The sequence below is a fragment of the Carcharhinus amblyrhynchos genome, chromosome 6 (genome assembly GCF_965287045.1).
Source record: "Carcharhinus amblyrhynchos chromosome 6, sCarAmb.v2.hapA, whole genome shotgun sequence".
NCBI lineage: Eukaryota > Metazoa > Chordata > Chondrichthyes > Carcharhiniformes > Carcharhinidae > Carcharhinus > Carcharhinus amblyrhynchos.
The window spans coordinates 96,576,820-96,603,793 of NC_137329.1; the positions used below are offsets into that span (position 1 = coordinate 96,576,820).

General features: G+C 42.5%; 1 protein-coding gene and 1 long non-coding RNA gene across 2 annotated transcripts in view; one reads left to right on the top strand and one right to left on the bottom strand.

The window, feature by feature from the left end:
• Positions 1-16,872, top strand: part of LOC145344146 (uncharacterized) — a 132,376-nt gene extending 115,504 nt beyond the window's left edge. The window contains exon 4 of the long non-coding RNA XR_013886841.1: positions 15,789-16,872. This is a non-coding gene — a long non-coding RNA (uncharacterized LOC145344146). The remainder of the gene's footprint in view (positions 1-15,788) is intronic.
• kcnq1.2 (potassium voltage-gated channel, KQT-like subfamily, member 1.2) overlaps positions 1-26,974 on the bottom strand; it is a 483,492-nt gene that overhangs the window by 6,142 nt on the left and 450,376 nt on the right. The gene's annotated exons all lie outside the window — the stretch shown is intronic.

The window sequence follows — 26,974 nt, forward strand, 5'->3', positions numbered from 1 at the left end:
CTTTTTCTATATTGAAGGTAAGCATTATTTGTCATATTTTTCACAAATAACCAATTTAATAAATGTTTGCCCCCACAAACAATACCTTCCACTCATACAAAGTAGCACAATTCAATTATAATAGAAACACAGGTGATGTGGAAAATTACTCAAGTTGATCTAGTACCAGTTGCTACAAATGATTTTCAAAGATTTAAATACTACAGACTTAGCACATTGCCATAGCTGAATGTGCAAAATCCACTCAGATGTGAGTAAGCCATAAGTTAAGAAACATCAAATCAACTAAAGCCACTGTAGACATATCAGCAGTTCTGCTTCAGCTGCACATCATCTAGGACATCAAGCTGCACAACTAGCAGAATCCTTACTGGCTCACTTATATTGGCAGATTTCATTTAAAAGATCTGTTTAAGACTTTAGTTTCAAAATGGTTTACAAAATAAGTAAACTCAAATTTGAGTGTACTCAAAAATAATCTCCAGTTTATGCACAACAAACATAAAGAAAATGAAATTGAAAACAGAGTTCTGGATAAAATTTGGGGCTTGATTTTTCACTCACCAGTGTGGTGAGGTCAGGTACAGGTATGCTTTGAAAATAGTGCTTCCAGATGGATTGCCAGTCTTCTGATGCCATTGAAGTGCATTGCTATTTTCAAAGTGAAGACAGGAGGATACAACATAACACTCATCTCCAAATAATTGCCTGTATTCCTCTTAAATTGCTTGTTAACAGACTGGCCAGAAGGCAATTTTCAAATTCCAAATCAGAAAAAGAGAAGGGTAGGATTTTATACATCCCCACTGCCCGGTTTGAGGGGTTGGGAGCATGTAAAATCTAGTGGATGGCCCTCCCCTTACCTTCCTGCTCACCCCCATGTGATTTGTCTAAAAGTTACAGGGAGTGGGAGATGACTGTCCAATTAAAGACCACTTAAGGGTCTCAGCCTGCCACCACTGGTACTTTAGTCATGGCATGGGCAAGTCTCTGCCATGCAAGATGCCCAGCAGTCTTTGCTGTGCTGGCTGGTGTCAGGCAAGTGGTGGGAGCTTCCTTTGTGGATACCCTGATCTCAATGAAGGTATGGAGACATACCTGCCCCTGAGATCACCCCCCTCTTTCCTGGTTTCTTGTATTTGCCTCCCCCCCCCATTCTCTTACCTACCTTGCTGGGGCTAGAGGATAGACTATGGCAAGACCCCATACCGTGGCCTTACCTGGTCAGGTTACCCTGGAAAATTAGCTCCTCCCAATGTGGGACTCAGTTGGGCAGTCTTGGACCTGACTGTGAATGAGTACACACCTTAAATAAAGAGCTCCCGATTTCAATTATCAAGCCTACATTGTGATTCTTTACGCATCTTTAATCCATAGGTACATACAAAATATAGAGGCACATCCCAATTCTTTTGAAAAAATCAATGGCTGTTTTTTTTCCTTCCCAGCAGCCTTCTAATTTCTGGTTATGAATTATTAAAAGCCTTGCACATGTACACACTTTTCACTCAACTTCTTGTTGTCATTATGTTGGTAACAATTTTCTGTCAGTATTTGGAACTGCAATTGCTGGTATTGATATTTTTAAGTGGAATTTTCAGTGTAAACACTTTGCAGTCAGAGTAATTTCAGGCATTTCACCACTGGTGGCACTCAGCACATCCCTGCTTATGATGTCTAGCTTCCCTGTTGTTTGGCCTCCACAGTTGCTTGACCTGCAGCCAGTTTCTAACCTATATCTCCAACCCCATTCCTTGGCCTGACTTTTTCAAGATTTCCTGCTCTCACGCTGGCTACTGTAACCTGCTTCCAACCTCCACTACTGCTTATAATTAAAACATTACATCATTCTCACCTCTGGCCCGGAAACCTGAGGGCACATCTTCTTAGTGTTCTTCCCACATTCTAGTTGCCATTGCTGCCCCAATACTAAGTGGCATCTCTGACCCTGCTGCACAACACCAAGGGCAATAAGCTAATATATTTAGCAAATGGCACAGGTGCAATCACCAATCCCAGTCGAGTATATTTTTTTTCCTGTAGAATAGGGAGGAGAAAAATCAGCTATGTTTCTCACTCTGGACAACTGATCGCTAACTCCACTCCTGATATACACTTGGATGTCAGATAAGGGCAGTTTGTGTTTGGCACTGATGCCCACTACAATCAAACATCGTGCCAAGCTCACTGCCTCAGCTCATGCATCAAAAATTTCCATTTGAGTGAGCTATTAGATGGGAGGAAAAGAAAGGGAGAAAGTATGAAAAGAAAACAGCCATTTCAAAACCCAAAGACATCTGAGAGCTACAAAGCAATCAAAAGCACAACTAATGAGGTTTCTCTTGCCAGAACTGTTAATTGAATTTCATTGTCAGATGGTTGAAATTCATACCTCACAAAAGACAATGGTAACCCCCCACTCATGATTGAACAGGAGCAGTTTGTGATTAATATTATATCAGAAACCTTTCTCTTTCTTATTGAATTAAACAATTCAAAAAATTCATGAAATTACACAGGATTTGATTACGATAGATTCATTGGGAAAATTGTTGCCACTGACAACATATATGCTTCCTAATGTTTGTGGAGTCAGTGGCAAGGTGGAAAAATGTTTGACTATAATCCTCAAGCAGCAGAGTGGTCCAGAGAAACCAGAGGTGCTTTCCTGATTAATCCTATTCCACTGGAGAATTGGGTTTTGGTTTTTACGCGAAAGAATGCAGATGTAGCTAGGAGCCTTTTCCAAACTCTAGGCAAAGTGGTAAAAGCTATGGGCATTAGGATGGAGAAGCCATTAATGTGAGTATTCAACAGTATGGGGTATAATTTACACTTATTGCGCCGTTAATCTTAATTGTATTAGGTAATGCACATAAGATGCTGTTAGGAACATAAGAACGGAATCAGGCTATTTAGACCTTTGAGCCTATTGCCTCTTCATTGAGATTATAGTTGATTTGTGACCTATGTATCTGCCTTTGCCCCATATCCCTCTGTTTTGATCAAAGGAAATCTCCTGTTAATTTTAAAGCTTATCATCAACATTTGCTTAGAGGTTATGAACTCCTGTCACCTATGTCTGTAAATGTGTTACCTAATTACGTTCCCAGAAGGCCTGGCCATAATCTGTTTTCTTCCCAGTCCTAGGTTCCCACCCAGTGGAAATTTGTTCCTTTGTGTCCTGTCAATTCCCTTTGTTGTTGGAGAGGATTCTTAGAGATAGGATGTATACGCATTTAGAGCGTTGCGATCTGATTAGGGATACGCAGCATGGCTTTGTTAAGGGGAGGTCGTGCCTTATGAATCTGGTAGAATTTTTTGAGGTTTTGACAAAAACGGTCGACGAAGGACGGGCTCGTTTCCAATGTGGAGTGCCATGAGCGTAGACAAAGGTCATGGGTGGAAGAGGGAACTCACAATGTTAAAATGGTGGTGTGGGCTCATTGGGCCGAAGGGCCTGTTTCCCGTGCTGTGTTGTTCTTTGTTCTTTGTTCTTTGACACCCTCTTGCATTGGAGTAAATGAATGCAAGTGTCACTACAACAGTATTACCACACATCTGCACCTGGTGCCCAAAAACTCAAGCAGCTACCCTGCCCTGGCCTGAATCCCAAACTCAACTCTGGCATTGCAACATTTTGAGAGGGGCCTACTGCTGGGCATGCTAAGTGTCTGCCTTGCTCAGGCATTAAGCTTCTTTTCATATGCAAATCAGGATTCCATGATTTTAGGGTGGAACTGATGCATTTGATGCACACTCTGATCAATTTTGAGTGTAAACCATAGTTCAATTGGTAGCATAGGGGGTAATTGTGAGGGAAACATCATTGTTGAGTAGTAAATGCAATATATCAATCAGTGACACTTTAGCACAGCTAGTTCATTTTCAGTTTACTTCTGGGCTTGACAGTCTTATTGCTAGTCTTTAAATGCCCAATCCAAGGATGGGATTTGGAGTTGGAATTGTGAAAAAATTCTGGATGTTCAAAGGCTGTGTCCTGCCATTAGGATGCTCCCCTTAATATCTTCTGGGAACTGTGAATAACTGGAGAGAGAAATACTTGCCCAGTAATAGCAGGAGGAAACCTGCTATTGCTAGAAAGGAGGCCTGGCTAGAGGGAGTTGGTGGTGTAGTGGTTTTGTTACTAAACTAGTAATTTGCAGGTTTGAATCCCACCATGGCAGATGGTGAAGTTTGAATCCAATGAAACTCTGGAATTAACAGTCTAATGATATCCATGAAGCTATTGCTGATTGTCATTAAAAACCCATTCATGTCTTTTAGAGAAGAAAACCTGTCATTCATGTCATTCATGTCTTTTATAGAAGAAAACCTGTCGTATTTACAAAGAGACAGATTATTATATGAATGGCTATAAATTAAGAGAGGGGAATGTGCAACAAGATCAATGTCCTTGTATACAAATCACTGAAAGTAAGCATGCGGGTGCAGCAGGCAGTGAAGAAGGCAAATGGTATTTTGGCCTTCATAGCGAGAGGATCCGAGTGCAAGAGCAGGGATGTTTTGCTGCAAATATACAGGGGTGTGATGAAACCGTACTTGGAATATTGTGTCCAGTTTTGATCTCCTTATCTGACAAAGGATAATCTTGCCATAGAGGGAGTGGAGAGAAAGTGTATCAAATAGATTCCTGGAATGGCAGGACAGACATATGAGGAAAGATTGAGTTAGTTAGGATTACATTCGCTAGGGTTCAAAAGAATGAGTGGCAGGAAGGGGTTCTCAGAGAATCCCATAAGATTCTAGCTGGCCAGAAGGATGGCCAGAACCAGGGGTTATAGTCTAAGACTGTGGGGTAAACATTTAGCACTGAGATGAGGTGAAATGTCTTCACCCAGAATGATGAACCTGTGAAATTCGCTACAACAAAAAGCAGGGAGACCAAAACATTCTGTTTTCAACAAGGAGTTAGTTTTGTTCTTGGGATGAAAGGGATCAAAGGATATGGGGAGAAAGAAGAATCAGACTGTTGAGTTGGATGATCAGCCATGATTGACTGAATAGCGTGGCACAGTGGTTAGCAATGCTGTTTCAGAGAGTCAGTACACAATTGATGGGCCAAATGGCCTCCTTCTGCACTGTAGGGATTCTTTGGGAATGGTGGAGCAGGCTCAAAGGGTGAATGGCCTACTTTTGCTCCTATTTTATGTGTTTCTATGCTTTGGGTGGATAATCTGAACATCAGTTCAAATGTTTACACTTCAGCATGACCAGTTAGATGATTAAGTTTTCACCTTTGACTCATACATCACAAAGGACTCAAAACAGATGGCGGTGGAAAGGTACCTGTGATGGGTTGCCACTCTTCAATCATTCTGAGGCATGAAGCACTCACACAAGTTTTTCTTCCTTCACACTGCCTCCATGGCACTAGGGCTATCCTCTGAAGACCTAGGTGTTGATTCCTACAAGGAACCCTACCAGTCAACTAGAGGAATGTTACAACAAGATTCACATGACTATTAGGGTGATAATAAACCAAACCACTATAATGCTCCACGGTAATGCTCAAGATGTGTTCCAGGTGCCTTGACAGAACTGGTCCGTCTTTCAGTGTGCCCCATCAACGGTCTCCAGAATGGCTGTGGTCTTGTGTCCTACACAATATCACACTGCGGAAAGAAGTGGAGCTGCAGGAAGAGGAAGGGGCTGAATAATCAATATTCTCCTCCAAATAGGGGAGGAGAAGATAGAAAAGGAGGAGGAGGAACTAGATGGACCATAGTGCCTGCAGATGCTTACCTGCCAGAAAAGACTGCAACAGCTTCATCCAGGCATGCTTTACCTAATCTGAGTGTGTGATGGCATCTGGCAGTGTGAACAGAATGTCTCTACCACTTCTCAAACATAGTCCATTCCCAGTTAGCAATCCAAGTGCCAACATTCAGATCCCTTCTTCCTCATAAAACTTGGTTATACTATTCATATTAAACGTATTTTTATGATGCGACAAGTCATGTAGAAATATCAGGAAGACCAATGCAATATGAAGATTATATTCATTTATCTAGAGAGAGCATATGACAGGGTGCTATGTGAGAAAGTCTGGAGATGTGTTTGAATTTTGGAGTCTCTGAGATGTACCTATGACAATTGTAGAACATATACAATGAGTATCAGACAAGAGTAAGTAATGTGGGGGAGAGTGAGAGTTTCAAAGCTAGAGTTGGATTGTATCAACGATTGGCACTGAGCCCCTTCCTCTCCTGGTTGTTGTGGATAATTTAACTGAGACAGGAAATGCCACAATCAGTGGTGTTTGCAAGGTGATATTGAGCTATGTTATTGGATGATGAGAAAATGACTGAGTCTCTGGAGGAATGAGAGAAACACTGGAAGACAGGAGTATGAAGATCAATTGAGAAAAGACCCAAGTAACGACTGTTAGCTTTAGAATAGAAAAGAGGATCAGAGTGAAGGTGTGAAGATTATCGGCACAGACTTGGAGAATGTGAACACTTTTAAGTGGGGTCAGTGGTGTCAGAAGATAGAATAGGAAATTGAGCAACAGGTAAGTTCTGGTTAGAGTAATTGAAAGACTGTTAGAAGAAGAAGAGGAAGGCCTAAGACTAGATGGAATAATGCAGAGTCAAGAGACTTAAAGGCAGTGGGAATGAAACTGACAGGAGGAGATAGAAAAGTATGATCAATCAGCAGTGTGGTGACCCAAAGTGAAATAGGAGAAGCTGAAAGAAGAAGAAGAAAAATGTTTGCACCTAAAGGCTACTGTCCAGAGTAAATGGGGAATACAACAAATTGATACAGCAGAATTTTTTTTAAATGCATGAAATTTGTTAATGTTGCTGTTCAGAGGGACTTGGGTATACTGTACAAGGGGCACAGAAAATTAATGTGCTGGTAGAGCCAACAATTAGGAAGGCAAATGACATGTTTGTCTTTATTGCAAGGGTATTGGAGTACAAGAATAAGGAAATCTTGACATAATTGTACATGGCTTGGATGAGACTCCACCTGGAGTATTGTGTGCAGTTTTACTCTTACTACCTACCCATATCTAATGAAAAATATACTTGTTTGGTGGTGGCACAGTGAAGGTTCATTAGATTGCTCTCTGGGATGAGAAAGTTGGTCAATGATGAAGGACTGAGTAAGTTGGATCTATATTCTCTGGAGTACAAAAGAATGAGAAATGATCTCATTGAAACATATCAGATTCTAAAGGGGCTTGACAGGGTAGACATTGAGGCTGGAATTCCCTGACTTCACCCGTGGCTGGGATTATTTGGCCTGTTCCTGAGCACCAAATTCTCCATCTTCACTGGTAGTGTTACCTGGGTGTGAGGGACCAGATAATTCCATCCTGAGAGTTTTTTTCCCCGTTGGTTGGGAAATTTAGAACCTGGGGCACACTCTGTTTTAAAACAGAGTTGAGAAAATTAAAGGCTTTCAAATCTTAGGAAGTGTCTACTTTCAGAGGCTTGAGAATGCTCCCCCTTTGAATGTATTTAAGGCTGGGATAGATAAATGTTTGACTCCCCCCTCCCCAAGAGAATCCAGAGATACGGGAGTGGTGGGTAAGTAGAATTGAACCTGAAGATTAGCCATGATCGAATTGTATGGCAAACAAGCTTGAGGGATTCTATGAATTACACCTCCTCCTGTTTCTAATGTTCTTATGTTTTTCCACCATGGTGTTGATCCTAGCTCTGTGTTCCATTCTGTAGCATTAACATCCCTCAATTTATGAACACAAGATTCAAAAATGAATATATGAATTTCAATATCTGCTCATATAATGTGCAGTAAGCTGTTTGGCAAAGTTCCAACTCGGATGTCATGTGCTTAGAATAGCAAAATTAAAGTGCTGAGGATACATTTCTAAGTTTATGATTAGCTGGTGTTGGCAGATTTACTCATTAATATGGTAGTCTAGTGATAAGGCTGAAGTGAAACATCTACTTGTTATAAACTATAAACAGTATTGTATAATAGGATTCTGGGTGAACATATGCTAACTATCTGAGGCTTGGATCAAGATTTCTATAAACACCAGTTAAAAATTTGTTAATTTACAAATGTTTTTGTTCCAGTCCATTTAACATTCATTTATCATTGCACTACCAGTGAAAAACAAATGAAATTAAACATAAAACTACATTTCTGTTATCTTTGAAGGCAAGTTACCATTGGATTGGCTATATGAAGTGTACCAGGTATTCGAAACAAGATGATTTAGAAACACTCCTGATTGGATCAGGAATTCTCTATCATATTATGACTGCTGGGGAAATGGTTTGGTGCAATACAATTTCTTGCCTGAATTGGAATTAACATGCTGGCGCAATGGTTAACACTACTGCCTCACTGCACCAGGGACCCAGGTTCGATTCCCGGCTTGGGCGCTCTGGTTTCCTCCCACTATCCGAAAGACATACTGGTTAAGTGCATTGGTCATGCTAAATTCTCCTCAGTGTACCCAAACAGGCACCAAAACATAGCAACTTGGGGATTTGCAGTATTAATGCAAGCCTACTTGTGACACTAATAAATGTTAAAACTTAAAAAAACTTCAACCTGAAATAAAGGGGAAGATCCTCTGTTTATGACAGGGCTGTCCTTTCAATCTTGTAAGAAGTCTCACAACACCAGATTAAAGTCCAACAGGTTTATTCGGTAGCAAAAGCCATTAGCTTTTGGAGTGCTGCCTCTTCGTCAGGTGCATGGAAGTTCTATTCACAAACAGGACATATGAAGACACAAACTCAATTTACAAAATAATGATTGGAATGCGAGTCTTTATAGGTAATCAAGTCTTAAAGGTACAGACAATGTGAGTGGAGAGAGCATTAAGCGCAGGTTAAAGAGATGTGTATTGTCTCCAGGCAGGACAGTTAGTGAAATTTTGCAAATCCAGGCAAGTTGTGGGGGTGACAGTGTGATATGAATCCAAGATCCCGGTTGAGGCCGTCCTCATGCATGTGGAACTTGGCTATCAATCTCTGTTCAGTGACTCTGCGCTGTCATGTGTTGTGAAGGCTGCTTTGGAGAATGCTTACCTGAAGGTCAGAGGCCGAATGTCCCTGACCACTGAAGTGTTCCCCAACAGGAAGAGAACAGTCTTGCCTGGTGATTGTCGAGCGGTGTTTGTTCATCTGTTGTCGTAGCATTTGCATGGTTTCCTCAATGTACCATGCCTCGGGACATCCTTTCCTGCAGCATATCAGGTAGATAATGTTGGCCGAGTTGCAAGAGTATGTACCATGTACCTGATGGATGGTGTTTTCACTTTGACATGGTGTTGTGAGACTTGTTACTGTGTTTACCCCAGTCCAATTCTAGTACCTCCACATCATTTTCAATCTTATTCAACCCTATTAAACCACATTCTTCTGTGAGTATTTATGCTCAGATTTTGCTATGAACTTCAGCTCATAACTTTATTTGTTTTCTTTATGTCTTCTGTTTTCTTTGCCCCCCCCCCCATCAGTTAGTCATTATCTCCTTTCTTTTAATTGCTCTTGGGTGCTTTTACGTCTGAATAAACACTTAAATTGGTGTGATAATAACTAGCTGCTTTATTTACAGTCCCTCTGTAATATTCCATTAATGGATAACAAAGTAATACACAGAAATACATCAGCGTGCAACTATTACATTGGGCAGACTTTTCCCAAAAAAGGACTAAGGCCGAAATTTTCCTGTCTCGTCTGCTGCTGGAATCGTACTAGGTGAGACAGAAAATTCGGCAGACCATTTAAGGTTCTGTTGAGCTCAGGTGGGAATTTCTGATCTGCGGTGTGCATGGCCAGAGAATAGTGAGTTATGCGCCGATACATGGGGGTGGGGGAAGGGAGGGGGGACCTAAACAGGCTGGTGAGCTTGGCTTTAGAGTGCTCGGGTGCCATTTCACAAGGTTGGCCCAGCCTCTCAGGGCACTGGCTGATCCCCTCCACCTTCCACGGACTTCGGGAGCCTCCACATGCCCCACTTCAGGATCCGCAACATGATCAACCCCTGCATTGCCCTCCTGACATAGCCCCCACACACTTGGCATTGCCCCTGACATACTGGTGATAACCAACTAGCACTGCCAGGCTGCTTGGTCGTCACTGTTGGGGTCTGGTGGGCACTGCCAGTCGGCCAGATGGGCACTAACTGGCCATGCCCCCACCCACTGGGGGCTTCAATACTCTTTGACATGGCACAGTCATTGTGCCAGGTCTCCGCTAGTGGAGACCAGTAATATTCGTGTTGGTGTGATTTCCTGTTGGAGAAATGGGAACATTCTGGGAGATGGATGATTGCATGCTGTTTGCACTGATGAGATTGAAATCCAGTCAATCTCATGCTAATCAGAGGGCATAATCCAATTCAGAGAACAAAGAACAAAGAATAATACAGCGCAGGAACAGACCCTTTGGCCCTCCAAACCTGCACCGATCATGCGTCCCTAACTAGGCCATCCGTTTGTATCCCTCTATTCCCAGTCTGTTCATGTGGGTATCTAGATAAGTCTTAAATGATCCTAGCATGTCAGCCTCAACCACCTTGCTTGGTAGTGCATTGCATGCCCCCACCACCACCCTCTGTGTAAAATACGTCCTCTGCATATCTGTATTGCACCTTGCCCCCCTTACCACTAGCACGTTGTGCTAGTGGAAAGGGATCAGGACGTTTACAAACTGGAAGCTGGCAAGCATGCTACTTTCCGGGATTGGCGCGATCCACACCAGGTAAGGCGAGGTGGGAAAATCACCCCCAAAATAAGAGTTCCATCCAGCAGTCATTTTGTGTTCTGTTAAAAATATTTACGTATTCTACATATTGGGTACTTTGCCTTCCCAACCCATGACAATTTCCCTGCCTTCTTTTTCTTCTTTGGTTGCCAGAATTCAAAGCTTCCTGAACTCTTGGATAACAGCTACCTTACTCTTTGTGATTCTCTTGGCATTCTCCAAGGGGCCAAACAAGTTACCTAGCACTGACTGCAATCCCAACTACCCATTCTCCTCTTTCATCGATATTCCTATTATCATCACTGACTTCTTTGATTCTGCCAAAAAACCATTACTCACCACTCTTCTTGGACATTTCTCACTTGTGAACAAAGCACTTGCTCTCATAATCTTATTATGGATTATTACATTAACGTCCTGGCTTCTTTTCTACCAATTTGCACTTTAAAGCTGTACCTACTCCTATAGCTTCACTTCCAGCAACATATGCAAGAAATGCATGAACTTTTTTTTTTGACCATGATTAAGACCAACTGTTAAGCTGTGATTGATGCTTCTTCTCTTCCCATTACCCACCATGCTAAACCTTTTCCTTGCTAATCATGCCATAGTTCTGAATTCAGTCTTTTTCAATTTCTTTTTTACGTCATACCCTGTCTGTTCCAAGCTCATCTGGTCCTTTTCATAGCTGTTATTGTAAAATGTTCTGAGCTCTTAAGATGTAACTGGAGTCAAATCTTATTCCTCTTGAGCATTTCTGGAAATTCTACTGTAGCAATGGGGAAAAGAATACAATGAGCTGCAGATGTGGCTCAAGAATCTTTGTATTACCAGAAGAGTTTTTAGTCTTATGACAACATTGCTGCAGTTTTGTGAGGAGCAGTGCATAAGCTTCAGCAAGGATGCTTAAATAGCATGTGTCACATTAAAATGAGCTGTAACTGATACAAAATAGCATTATGCAGTCAATGTTACTGCAACCCTGAAATTCTCTACATTTGGCTCCTTTTCACTGTCAGTTAAAATTGTGAGTTGCTGAGAATGGGAACTGACAGCAAAACACTGATTGGAGGAACAGCAGGTGTGGGAAAGATAGAACTACTCATAGAATCATAAAAACCTTACAGTGCAGAAGGAGGCCGTTCGGCCCATCAAGTCTGCACCAACCACAACCCCATCCAGGCCCTACCCCCATATCCTTACATAATTACCTACTAATCACTCTAACCTATGCATCTCAGAACTCTAAGGGGCAATTCTTTTTAAAGAATGGCCAATCAACCTAACCAATGCATCTTTGGACTGTGGGAAGAAACCAAAGCATCTGAAGAAAACCCATGCAGACATGAGGAGAATGTGCAAACTCTACACAGACAATGACCCAAGCTAGGAATTGAACCCACATCCCTGGAGCTGTGAAGCAGCAGTGCTAACCACTGTGTTACTGTGCCGCCCAATACTCCTCCAATACAAATTTCTTCCCTCCCACAAACACACCTGCAGATCATGCATTGTAACTTGTTCATTTATTTTTCATACATGAAGTGTGTTGCTGGATGACTTTTAAAATCAATCAGCATGAACAAGAAAGGAAGAGACAGAGACAGCTCCAAGCCGAGCTACTGGAGAATCAGTCTGGCAAGCAAATCATCAGAAATTAAATAATAGCTTGCTTAGGATACAACCTATATTAAATAATAGCAAGCTATTATTTAATTTCTGATGATTTGCTTGCCAGACTGATTCTCCAGTAGCTCGGCTTGGAGCTGTCTCTGTCTCTTCCTTTCTTGCTCGTGCTGATTGATTTTAAAAATCATCCAGCAACACATTTCATGTATGAAAAATAAATGAACAAGTTACAATGCATGATCTGCAGGTGTGTTTGCACTGCTGAAGGCTTTCTTTTGAAGCTCTCATCTTCCCTTGAAGTTGCTAAGATCTGTTGAATGTGATCTATTGAATTGATTTATTGTTGTCATACGTACTGGGATACAGTGAAAAGTATTGTTTCTTGCGAGCTATAGGGACAAAACATACCATTCATAGAGTACATAGGGAAGATGGAACAGATAGGATGCAGAATATAGTGTTACAGTTACCAGTAGGGTGAAGAGAAACATGAGCTTGATATATGATGGACCATTCAAAAGTCTGATGGCAGCAGGGAAGACGCTGCTCTTGAGTTGGTTGGTATGTGACCTCAGACTTTTGTATTTAGAAGAGAGTATGTCCAGGGTGTGTGGGGTCCTTGATTATGCTGGCTGTTTTCTTGGGGCAGCAGGAAGTGTAGATGGAATCAATGGATGTGAGATTGGTTTGTGTGATGGACTGCGCTACGTTCACAACTCTGTTGTTTTTGCAGTCTTGGTTAGAGCAGGAGCCATACTTTACTGTGATACATCCAGAAAGGATGCTTTCTATGGTACATCTGTAAAAATTGGTGAGAGTCATAGTGGGCATGCCAAATTTCCTTAGCCTTCTGAAAAAGTAGAGTTGTTGGTGATCTGGACACCTAGAAACTTGAAGCCCTTGATCACAGAGGGTGATGGGGCACTGGAACTTGCTGCCAGTGGAGGTAGTGGAAGCAGATATGATAGTGACTTTTAAGGGGCACCTTGACAAATGCATGAATAGGATGGTAATAGAGGGATATATTCCCCAGAAGAGTCGGAGGTTTTAGTTCAGGCAAGCAGCGTGGTCGGTGCAGGCTTGGAGGGCCAAAGGGCCTGTTCCGGTGCTGTAATTTTCTTTGTTCTTTATCTCCATTTCATCACCTTTGATGTAGACAGGGGAGTATCCTCCACTTTGTTTCTTGAAGTCGATGACTATCTCATTTATTTCACTGATGTTGAAGGAGAGATTATAATCAACACACTACTTCATCAGATTCTCTATCTCCTTCCTGTATTCCAGTTTGTCATTGTTTGAGGTCTGACCACTATGGTGGTGTCATCAGCAAATTTGAAAATGGAGTTGGAGCGGAATTTGGTCACATCGTCATAAATATATAAGGAGTATAGTAAGAGTCTGGGTATTCTGGCTGTTCCCACTGTGCATTATGGAGGAATTTTTCAATTGCAATGAATGATTTCTGACAACATCTTTAGGGAGGCCAAGGAAAAGAAGCAGAAAATGACAGAACAGGGGAGAGTGTTTGTTGGCAATGAGGCTGGAGCAGGCCTGAGGCAACTATCGCTCAGCTTTGCACCAGGCCAGACTGAGCAGTTGTCTATGTTCACAGCATGAACATAGGGTTCTATGATTCTGTGATGATTCTATGACATGAGCTACTCCCAGGGAACTAGAATTGCGCTTCTACTGATACTGAATTATTAAGGGAGGTGAGTGAATGCTGTGTCAGTGTGTCTGGGAGGGAACTTAAACAATAGCAAATGAATGAGACCGTCCACTCTTCTCCTCCCTTCCTCTTTCCCTTCTACAGTTCTTCAGCAATGAAACAGTGTGAGCTTTAGCATAGAGATGGTCTGTCTTATCTATAGAAAAGAGGTGGTTGAAAATATGAAACAAATCCTGAAAGGTTTTCTTTCAATTTCCTTGCAAGTATTGAATCTTTACCCCAAATATGAATATGTACATTGTCACTGTGTACATATGGTACAATGTACAGAACACACTAATGAGGTAGTCACCAGAATTAATGTTTATTTACATCTGCAAAGAGTTAACAATAAAATATTCCATTAGTTATTTATAAATTTCCAATATTGTATGATGCTGTTAAAATGGTTTGTTGAATAATCATGGTGGGATCGCCTAAAGGGCTCACACAAACTAACACTGCATTTTATCACTACTTTTTTTTAATATTAATGCTGCAAATAATGGACAATATTTGAAACTAGATGTGAAAAATGGGCTGGCTGACCTAGCAACAGAGTTACAGAATTCTTATAGTCACTCAGTCCAGTGTCTACACTGGATCTGTGAATGGACAATTCATCCAGCACTACCAGAGCTAGGGAGAGAAAACATGGACCCTAGTGCTTCTCCTGTTTCTGAGCACTTCCTTTAACCCCTGCCTTCAATCAGACATGTTATTTTTCCTCTTTTAAAATTTACCAATTCAAACAGCTATGACATAAATATCCTAGCAAAATGGTAACACACATTTTACTCATTCATAGGATGTGGGTGTCGCTGGCCAGGCCAGCATTTGTTGCCTCTCCTTAATTGTCCTTGAACTGAGTGACTTTCTAGGCCATTTCAGGGTCAACTATATTGCTGTGACTCTGGAGTCATATTTAGACCAGACTGAGTAAGGTTGGCAGATTTCCTTCCCTAAAGGACTTAAGTGAACGAGATGGGTTGTTTTGACAATCAACAATGATTTCATGATCATCATTCGATTTCTAGATCCTAACTGCATTCAAATTTCACCATCTGCTGTGGTGCGATTTGAACCTGGGTCTTCAGACCATTACCCTGTTCTCTGGATTATAGTCCAGTGACAAAACCCACTGCACCACAGCCTCCTCAAATGGCACTAATGCCTCCATAAGCTCCCAAATGGCAGCCAGTAATAACATGCTTGTTCTAAGCTGGAAATTATCTATCATTATGATATAAGAAGAAAAATGGTGTTCAAAGTTCACACCTAAAACAAACTGTAATGCCAGAAGCCTACCATTATTCATGCTGGTGGGATTTTCCTATCCCACTGTAGTGAATGGAGATTTGTTTGGCCATCAAAATCTCCGATCTTGCTGCAGTGGGAGGGGGGTGGCGTGAATGACAGATAAGACCGCACCCTAGGCCTTTGCTTTTGGTGCACAGTCCTTCGTTCAGGCTTCCTTTGCAACATTGATTTGCCCTAATGCAGCCAGTGCCAGTGTCGGCTGTATCCAAGAGAACCAAGTCTAGGTGTATTAACCTAGAGGAGGCAGCCCTTAAAAGGACCACAATATGATCATAATGTTATGTTCATATTTACTCCCACTTCCCCATAATCCTACAATCTCTTTTGAATTATACACTACAGATGGTTAAGGATGCAACCTTCACTATCCCCACTTCCAGCACTGTAACTTCTGTGCCTTTCTGCTTTAGGTATCGAAGAACTGCCAGATGGTTAGGCAGTGGTGCAGGAACAAGAACTGGTAGAGGAAGAAGAAACAGCCAGTGAAGAAACATCATCCCTTGCTCTGACACACTCAGCCAAGAGTTAGTCTTTGCGTGTGGTGAGAACCTAGACTCTGAGGTCTGCAGCCAGAGCAGGAGAAAGGGAACAACAGATGCCAACTTGCCAGAGGACAAGATCTAATCTAGATTCTGCTGCTGAGGACTCAGATGTGGGCAGAGAAAGGCTGATGGATGTACACACAGAAATGCTTGGTGCATTAGCAGACCGCCAGAAAGCCTACGGTTACTGTCAAGGAGCATGGAGAAGTCCAGCACCAATTTTGCAAGAAATTTGTGCAGAACCTGATGCCAATTTTACTAGAGTGGAAGTGGTGGTCAACTCCATGAGAAAACTTGCACTCAGAACTGTGAAGGAATATTTCATGGCTGAAGTTTCAACTTCTCTCACAAATAGAAGCCAACTAATGTCTGAGTACTGAAGTGAAGGCAAAGAATAAAGTCATGCAAACTTATCTTGCTACCGTGCAAGATTGCTGTCATCATGGCTGTCATCACCAGATCTTGCAGTGTCTCACAACAGTCAATCAATCTGTGTTTCACCAGAGAGTTGATGGAGCTGTATTCATTCAGGCAAGTGGAAATAATTCCTTGACACCCCTGCAGATGGTGGATAGACTCTGGGGAGTCAGGAGGTGAGTTACTTGCCACAGAAATCCTAGCTTCTGACCTGCTCTTGTAGCCCTAGTATTTATATGGCTAGTCCAATTCAGTTCATTACCTGACATTTGCAGTGGTGCAAATGTTAGTTGCTACTTGTCAGCCCAAGCCTGGATATTGTCGAGGCCTGGCTGCATTTGAACATGGACTGCTTCTATACTTAAGGAGTCATGAGTAGAGCTGAACGTTGTGCATACCTCAGCGAGCTCCCCAGTTCATACCTTATTTCGGAAGGAAAGTCATTGATGAAGCAGCTTGGGCCTAGGGCACAACTCTAAGGAACTCTGGCAGGGATTTCCTGGGACTAAGATGGTAGACCTCTAAAAATTGAATGACAGTGTTCAATTGTAACATGTAAAATGATGTATGTAAGTTAAATTTGTTTATTTTACATTCAATATAATTACACAATTCAGCTCAATTATAAATTATTCTCAAATTGAACTGCTTACGTGTTTTGTGACGATAGATTCCATCCAGTGCAGAAGGAAGTTATTCAGCCCATCAAGTCTGCACTAATTATCCAAAACAGCATCTTACCTAGGACCTCCCCTTCACTCTGTCATAGATCATTGAATCCCTACAGTGCAGAAGGACGCCATTTGACCCATCAAGCCTGCATCAACAACAATCCCACCCAGGCACTTTTGCCATAATCCCACAAATCTACCCTGCTAATCCCCCGACATGAAGGAACAATTTAGCATGGCCAATCAACCTAACCCACACATCTTTGGACTGTGGAAGGAAACCAGAGCACCTGGAAAAAACCCATGCAGACATGGAGAGAACATACAAACTCCACACAGTCACCCAAGGCCAGAATTGAACTGCACTGTGTGACAGCAGTGCTAACCACTGTGCTGACCAAAAGAACACATGGGTTCTAACACACAATTTCTCATATTCATATTACAACAGCAACCTATCATCGCTGGATTAATAAGTAGGTATGTAATATATATATATATACACACACATTATTGTAGTTATTCACCCATAAAGCAAACTAAAATGACATGTTGTGTTGGCGAGTGTACCAGTTTCAACAAAGGTAAAATGCAGTCACAGCTGTTCCCAATCAGCTAGGACTGTGACCTGACCTTGCACCTGCTTTAACACTTCTCATATCATTAGCTTCAGTCCTTCCCCACTATCAAGCTTCTTGCTCTGTTTATCAACTAACAGCTGGGCTCCTCTGATGGGTATATGTTGCTCACACTTAAAAAAATCCCTAACAGATAGTGAATTCCTCCGAAGATTTAAGTCCCTATTGCAAAAGTGAAAGCTTATAAAAGCTTTGACTCAGTAGTGTGAAAAGTCTTTGTGTAGAAATGACATTGTCACTTTCTCATCAATTCAAAGACATGCAAAAAGCCACTAATTCTCTGTATAACATTTCTACATATATGCTACATTCTTTATCTTAGTCTGTGGAGCTTAATGGGTCCCACCATCTTGTTTACTATAAATTTAAAGTACAGAAAGAGGCCATTCAGTTGGTATATCATAGAATCCCTACAGTGCAGAAAGATGCTGTTCAGCCCATCAAGTCTGCACTGACTTTCCGATGCAGCCAGTCCATATCCCCATCGTCGCCCCACTAAACCCCCTAACCTACACAGCTGGGAACACTTAAGGGACAATTTAGTGTGGTTAATTCACCTAATCTGCACATCTTTGGAGTGTGGGAGGAAACCCATGCAGACACAGAGAGAATGTACAAACTTCACACAGACAGTCAACCCAAGAATTGAACCAGGGTCCCTGGTCCTGTGTGGCAGCAGTGCTAACCACTATGCCACCATGCCTAGTGCTGGAAAATATGCAGCTGAACAACAAAGGAAGTTGACAATGACACTCATGCAAGCTAAAATACTAAACAAGCCACAACCAGCACCAGCAGCCATGATGAAGAAAATGTAAAACAGCTTTTAAAAGATTTATAAGTTTGTAAGATTATTTGATGCAAACAAAAGTTTAGAGAGAACTAACTTTAGTCCCAACAAAAAAGATTAATTCAGATAATAATTATCTTAAACTCTTTTCTTTAAGGTTTTCTGTACACAACTTTGGAAGTTTGGGATCTTAAAAATTCATCCCCTGGAACGAGCATACCGTGAAGCGAGGAATAGTGGGAAGCTGGAGTACTGGGAAGCCTTTAAAAGCAAGCAGAGGACAACTAAAAAAAAAAGGGTAGAGAAGGTGAAATAGAGGGGAAGCTAGCTAGTAATATAAAAAAAATTACAAGAGTTTTTTTTAGATATATAAAGAGTAAGAAAGAGGCAAGAATGGACCACTGGGAAATGAGGTTGGAGAAGAAGTAATGGGGGACAAAGGCAGAGAAATTGAATGGGTACTTTGTATCAGACTACATGGTGGAATACACCAGCAACATGCCAGAACTTCAAAAGAATAAGGGGGCAGAGGTAAATGTAATGGCCATCGTTAAGGAGAAAGTACTAGGGAAGCTGAAACGTCTGAAGATGGATAAATCATCTGGAGCAGATGGACTATATCCCAGTGTTCTGAAGGAGATAGCTGAGGAGATTGTGGAAACATTACTGGTGATGTTTCAGGAATCACTGGAGTCAGGGAAGGCACCAGAGGACTGGAAAAAGACTAATGTAACATCCGGTTTAAGAAGGGAGAGAGGCAGAAGATGGGAATTTATAGGCCAGTTAGCCTGACCTCGGTCATGGGTAAGATCTTGGCGTCCATTATTAAGGATGAAATTGCAAAGTAATTGGAAATGCATGATAACATAGGGCTGAGTCAGCACGGATTTGTCAAAGGAAGGTCATGTCTGATAAATCTTTTAGAATTCTTTGAGGAGGTAGCAGACAAAGGAGAGCCAGTGGAAGTGATCTGTTTGGATTTCCAGAAAGCCTTTGACAAGTTGCCTTACAGGAGGCTACTAAATAAGCTAAGGGCCAAATTGGGTTAAAGGCAAGATACTGGCATGGATAGAAGATTGGCTAACAGACAGAAGGCAGAGAGTAGGGATGAGGGGGTCCTTTACAGGATGGCAGCTGGTGACTAGTGATGTTCTACAGAGGTCAGTGTTGGGACTGCAACTTTTCACGATACACATTAATGATTTGGAAGATGGAACTGAGGGCTTGGTCGCTAAATTTGTGGATGATACAAAGATATGTAGGGGAACAGGTAGTGTTGAGGAAGTGGGGAGGCTGCAGAATGACTTGGACAGGCTAGGAGAGTGGACAAAGAAGTGGCAGATGGAGTACCACACAGAAAAGTGTAATGTTTTGCACTTCGGTAGGAAGAGAAGAGGCGAAGACTATTTTCTAAATAGGGAAAGGCTTTGGAAATCTGAAGCGTAAAGGGATTTGAGAGTCCTGGTTCAGGCCTGTACTCGATGGAGTTTGGAAGCAAGAGAGGGGATCTGATTGAAATGTACAGAATACTGAGAGGCCTAGATAGAATAGATGTGGACAGGATGTTTCCACTAGTAGGAGAGACTAGAATTCGAGGATACATCTTTAGAGTGAAGGGATGCTCTTTAAAACTGAGATGAGAAATTTCTTCAGCCAGAGGATGGTGAACCTGTGGAACTCATTGCCACAGAGGGCTGTGGAGACCAGGTTATTGTGTGTCTTTAAGACAGAAATAGACAGGTTCTTGATCAATAAGGGATTCAAGAGTCACAGGGAAAAGGCAGGAGAATATGGTGAAAATCATATCAGCCATAATTGATAGGCGGAGCAGACTTGATGGGCTCCTATCTCTTGTGGTCTTATGAATCTAATATTTTCCATTTGTGAAAGAGTATTTGGCCTGAGTGCACTGAATACAGCAAAGATGGGTACTGACGACATTTCAACTGTAGTGCATAATCCTGAATGCTAGCATTTATTGTCCATCCCTAACTGTCCTTTGAGTAGGTCCCAGGCTAGCCACACAGACCCCTGCCGACTATGGCAAGATCTGCAAGACAATACAGGCTACAAGGTGAAGGCATGTAAAATCGCCAGCTTATTCATTGAGCATAGAATGAACTCAATGCATTCTATAGCTATTTTGAACAAGAGTTCAGCGAGGGCACACTCTCCGCCCTGGAAGCCCCAAATGAACCTATATCTGAGGTCACTATTGCAGATGTCAGGTTGGCCTTCTCGAAGGTCAATCCATGGAAAGTGACTGGCCCTGATGTCATGGACGAGCACTCAGATCCTGCATGGATCAGCTGGCGGGGATATTCACAGACATCTTTAACGTCCTTTACAACAATCTGAGGTCCCTATCTGCTTCAAGAAGATGATCATCATCGCAGTACCAAAGAAAAGCCCAGCAGCGTGCCTTAATGACTATCATCAAGTGGCTCTAACATCCATCATTATGAGGTGCTTCGAAAAGTTAGTCATAGCATGAATCAATTTCAGCCTCCTGGACTGCCTGGATCCACTACGGTTCGCCTGGTGCCGCAACAGGTCCACAGCAGATGCCATCACCCTGGCCCTGTGCTAACCCTGGAACACCTAGATAACAAAGCCACCTATATCAGACTCCTACTTATTGACTATAGCTCAGCCTTCAACATCATTATTCTTACAAAACTCATCTCCAAACTGTGTGGCCTGGGCCTTGGCTCCTCCCTCTGTGACTGGATAGAATCATAGAAAGCCTACAGTACAGCAGGAGGCCATTTGGCTCATTGAGTCTGTACCAGTCACAATCTCACCCAGGCCCTATCCCGTAAACTCACACATTTACCCTAGCTAGTCCCCCTGACACTAGATCAATTTAGTATTGCTAATCAACCTAACCCACATATCTTTGGACTATGGGAGGAAACTGGAGTACCCGGAGGAAACCCACGCAGACATGGGGAAAATGTGCAAACTGCACACAGTGAGGCAAGGCGGGAATTGAACTCGGATCCCTGGCGCTATGAAGCAGCAGAGTTAACCACTGTGCCACTCCCATTCTGAACTTCCTAACCCAGAGGCCACAATCAGTAAGGATAGGCAACAACACCTCCTCCATGATCATCCTCAGCACTGGTGCCCCACAAGACTGTGTTCTCAGCCCCCAGTGTATACTCCTTATACACCTATGACTGTGTGACTGTGACCAAATTCCCCTCCAACTCAATTTTCAAATTTGCTCACAACACCACCGTAGTGGCTTGGACCTCAAACAATGACGAGAATGAGATAGAAGATCTGGTGAACTGGTGCAAAGACAATAATCTCTTCCTTAATGTCAACAAAATAAAGGAGATTGCCATCGACTTCAGGAAGCGTACTGGAGAACATGCTCCTGTCTATATCAACAGGGACAAAGTAGAAATCTGTCAAAAGCTTAAAGTTTTTAAGTGTCCAGATCACTAACAAACTGTCCTGGTTCCCCATGTTGACATTATAGGTAAGAAAACCCACTAACACCTCTACGTTCTCAGAAAACTAAGGAAATTTGGCATGTCAGCTATGACTCTCACCAACTTTTACAGATGCATCATAGAAAGCATTCTTTCTGGTTGTATCACAGCTTGGTATGGCTCCTGTTCTGCCCAAGACCGTAAGCAACTACAAAAGGTCGTAAATATAGCCTAATCCATTGCGCAAACCAGCCTCCCATTGATTTATCTCTATCTTCGCTTCCTGCTGCCTCAGCAAAGCAGCCAGCATACTTAAGACTTCACGTGCCCCAGACATTCTCTCTTCCACCTTCTTCCATTGGGAAAAAATACAAAAGTCTGAGTCCACGTACTAACTGACTCAAGAACAGCTTCTCCCCTGCTCCCATCAGACCTTGAATGGACCTGCCTTGCATTAAGTCGATCTTTCTCTGCACCCTAGCTATGATTGTGTTGCTACATCTGCACTCTCTTGTTTCCTTCTCTATGAACGGTATGCTTTGTCTGTATAACGGCCAGAAAAAAACTTTTCATTGTACAATAATACGTGACAATAATAAATCAAACCAAATCAAAAGGTGGTGATGAATAACCTTCTTAAACTGCTGCAGTCCTTGTAATGTAGGTACATCCATGGTGCAATTAGGGTGGAAGTTCTAGATTTTGACCTGGTTACAGTGAAAGGATGTTGATATATTTGCAAGTCGGGATGTTGTGTGGCCTGGAAGGGAACTTGGGTTTTTTCGTGCGCCAGCTACTCTTGTTCCTCTAGGTGGTACAAGTCAGGGGTTTGGAAAGTGATGTAAAAGGAGCCCCAGTACGTAGCTACAGTGTATCTTGCATATGGTACACATTGCTTCCACTGTAGATTGGTTTTCAAGGAAGTGAATGTTTAAAGTGGTGGATGAGTTGCTGGTTGGGGGACTGCCTCATCTTGGATGGTGTCGAGCTACTTAAATGTTGTTGGAGCTGCACTGAATTTAGGCTATTTTGTTGCATTCCAACTTATACCTTTTAGATGGTGAATAGGTTTTTGGAATCCAGAGGTGAGTGAGTCTCTTGCCATAGAATACCCAGCTGCAGATCTACTATTGACATTTATGTCCAGTTAAGTTTCTGGTCAATGGTGAACTCCCAGGGTGTTGATGGTGGCACATTCGTGGATGTTAGTGCCATTTAACATTAAGTGGAAATGGTTAGATTCTCTCTTGTTGGAGTCGATCATTGCCGAGAAGTTATTTGGCATGAATGTTAATTGCCACTTGTCAGCCCAAGCCTGTATGTTCAGATCTTGCTGCATGCAGAAATGTACTCCTTCATTATCTGAGGAGTTTCAAATAGAACTGAACATGTGTGAACATCTCCATTTCTGGCTTATGATGGAAGATTAATGACAAAGCAGCTAAAGATGGCTAAGCCTAGAACATTGCCCTTAGGAGCTCTTGCAGAGATTTCCTGAAGCTGAGATGATTGGCCTCCAGTAACTATAACCATTTTCCTTCATGTTGGATGTGACTCCAGCTGTGGAGGATTTTTCCCTGAATCCCCTTTATCTTCAATTATGCTAGATTCCAGAATGTCACACTTGGTCATTTGCAGCCTCAGTGTTAAGGGCAGTCACTCTCACCTCACCTGTGGAATTCAACTCTTATCCATGTTTGGACCAAGGCTGTAATGAGGTCTGGAGTGGATCGGTCCTGGCGGAATTCAAACTGAGCGGGTTATTAGTGAGTAAATGCTGCTTGTTAGCACTGTCAGTGACAGCTTCCGTTACTTTGCTGATGTTTGAGAGTAGACTAATGAGGTGGTGATTTGTTGGATCAGATTTGTCTTTGGTGGAAAGGACCTACTTCTACAATTTTCCACGTTGTAGGGTAGATACCAGCATTATAGCTGTACTTAAGCAGTTGACTAGAAGCGCAGCTAGCTCTAGAGTACGTCTTCAATATCATAGCCAGCTCTTACTGTATGCAGTGAGCTCAGCTGCTTAAATTGCTTACTTGAACTCATTAACTGCACAGAGTATTGGTGAATAATGCTTGACCCCTAACACCTCTGACAGCAACCAGATAATTGCGAGTAAACAAATTACTGAGGATTCCAAATTTTGCTTAAAGACACGTCGCCTTTTACTATTCACTTGCTGCTGGAGGGCTGGTACAGATTGGGAGACTATCTGAAAAACTCAATTTAATCTAGAAACTCTCTGAGGTTTTCACCTGAAAAGCAATTCTCTTGTTTGGCATCCACTGCATTTTTACTCTGGAAACAACATATCAAAAGAACAACATATTTTAAAACCACAAAGTGCAGAAATAGAGCATAGTTGCAGAAGTGTTAGCTTCTGCACTATTTTAAACATTCAGTTTGCAATATGGAACCATGAAATTGCATTCATGATTTATTGTTTTGCTGAACCATTAAATGGCACAAATATGAAATTAAATGACAGAAGGTTACAATATGTTTCATATCTGAGGTGACTACTGAATCAAAGTCTAAGGTTTGTACGATCCCACCCGAGAATGCTGTTCTCTGAGCCTCACCAGTCCCAGAATTGGGTGGGTGTGCTGGTAAAATTCTGGCCTGTGAGCGTGGCCTGCACCTTCCAATGAACATTGAAGAAAGTGCGTCTGATGCTAAATGCAACTTAATCTGCCCACTTACTATTTTATGTTGGAGCCATTGCAGCTTTTGATGCTGGCTCCAGCAGAGATGTAAGGGTGAATGTGATTGTGAGGCCAAGTTTCAAGCTTCACCCATTTATCTTGACATGAACTGAACAGCATTGCTGTTGGGCGGTTGCGGGGGGGAGGTGGTGGCTGGAGAAGCTGGTGAATATTGCTGGGGCCATAGGGGGATTGGGCAGGGGGGAGAATGGGGGGGAATGGAAGGATGGGGGAGGAGGAGACAAGAAGGATGGGAGGAGATTTGGTGGGGGGACAAGGAGGGTGGATTGGAGGATGGAGGGGTGGGAGGGAGGGATGGGGATGGGGGGAGATGGGGGGACCGAAGGATTGGGGTGGGTCGGCCATATGGTGAGCATTGCCTGGGAGGTAGTATGGTGAGAATTACTTGGTGATGGTGAGCATTACTGGGAGATGTGAGCATTACTTGGGGTGTGGTGACTTTTGCTTGGGGGGGTGGTGGGTGGTGATGAGGTGGAGTGCATTGCTGGATGGGGGGCATGATGAGCATTACTAGGAGTTGAATTGTTATGGGGGTGGTGAGCATTACTTGGGGTGGTGAGAATTGCTGGGGGAGTTCGCATTGCTGGAGAGGTTAGTATTGCTGGGGGGCTGGGGCGAGCTTTTCTGGGGGTGTAATTGCTGGAGGGGATTGAGCATTGGTGGGAGGGAGCGATGAACATGGCAAAATTTTGGGCCTATGAGCGTGGTCTGTACCTTCCAATGAACATTGGAGAAAGTACAGGGAGCCATGCTGGGCATGGGGTGAGGCGGGGGGGGGGGGGGGGGGGGGAGGAGGGGGGCGCGGGGCGTGGTGAGCATTATTGGCAGAAGATCAACAATTTTGAGTGGGGCAGGAGGGCGTTGGACATTGTCAGGAGCGGTGAGCTTTGACAGAAGGAGGTGAACAATAGTAACAACAACTTGAATTTATACAGCAGCTTTGAAGTATTGAGACAAAAATGGAGACCAAGCCAATGGAGAAGGTATTAGAAAGGCTGATTAAATTCCAGTCAAAGAGGTAATTTTCAACTACAGCCTTACAAGGTAAGAGTGAATAAGAGACAGAGGTTTAGGCAGCGCAGTCCAGATTGTTGGACTCAGATAGCCAAGAACACAGTTGTCAATGGTAAGGTAAAGAAATTGAAGGAGGCCAGAGTTGTGAGAACTCAAAATCGTCAGGTTGTAGAACTGAAGGAAAGTTTAGACAGGTGGTCCAAAACATAAAGTGATTTAAATACAAGGATAGGAATTTTAAATGTGCGGGGATCAGCAGTCATTCTTGATCAGCAAAGAGAGGGAATTGGGGATCAGGATTTGTTGTGCATTTGTTTAACATTCCACCTTTCTGTTTGTGGAAAGGTTTATATTATTTCAACCACATAGCCTTTGTCAAATTGTAGCCTCCTTGTACCAATAAGGTCAGGTATTCCCAATGTGTCAACATGCTGTAGATCTTAGAGATAAGAGTGGAAGAATTGTCTTCGTTTTCACATCATTATGGTGAGTGATGGTGAATATATCCACAGAACTGCCACCGTTTATCCTTGTACTGAGCTTTAATGTTCCTTCTTAATCCATTGTGGCAGCACCAATTTTTCTGCATCAATGGGAACATTATGGACATCCATGGTACCATGGGCATCCTGTTTCATGTATGAAATCTAAGAAATGTGTGCAGTCAGTTGATCTTAAAATCCAATTGAACTCAAACAAAATATAGTTTTAGCACTTCAAAGGATATTTCAGTTGATGATATATTGGACTGGCCAGCCAGTTCAATAATTGCATTTATCTTCCATACCACATTGCACCTCCTGAGCAGTCCTCACGTTGTCAGTTTTCATTTGAGCCTGTCATATTTCATTTGAGCCTGCCATTCTCCGTATGCATCAGAACCTTGTCACAATGCTCACTTATCATGATTGCCATGGGTAATAATAAACTTCCGTTCACAGCCACTGGCTGAAGGGGAGACAACAGCAGTAGCCAGAGAGTTCTGAAAGGAACGAAGATCCACCATATCCCAGATAAAAATGCTTCAAAAACACCAACGAAAAGCATTCACTGGTACTTATAGTTTAACAATATGTTCCTAGTTTCCTGAATAAGCTCAAGAGTCTTCACAACTTGCAGTTACGTGAGAGGTATTTGCGTTTCTCATTCCAAGTTTCAACCAGTGTCTATTGCTATGCCAATCATACTGCTGTGGTTTCGTTCAGCTCTGCAATTTAATTAGTGCTTGGATGTGGAAAATCTGCAGGCTAATACAGATATTGGATTTGAGATTAGCTAAGGAATGTCATAGCTGGTCAGCTGAGTGATGCCTTTGGTAGATAAAAAACAAAGCAATGAAAAACATTGCAGTG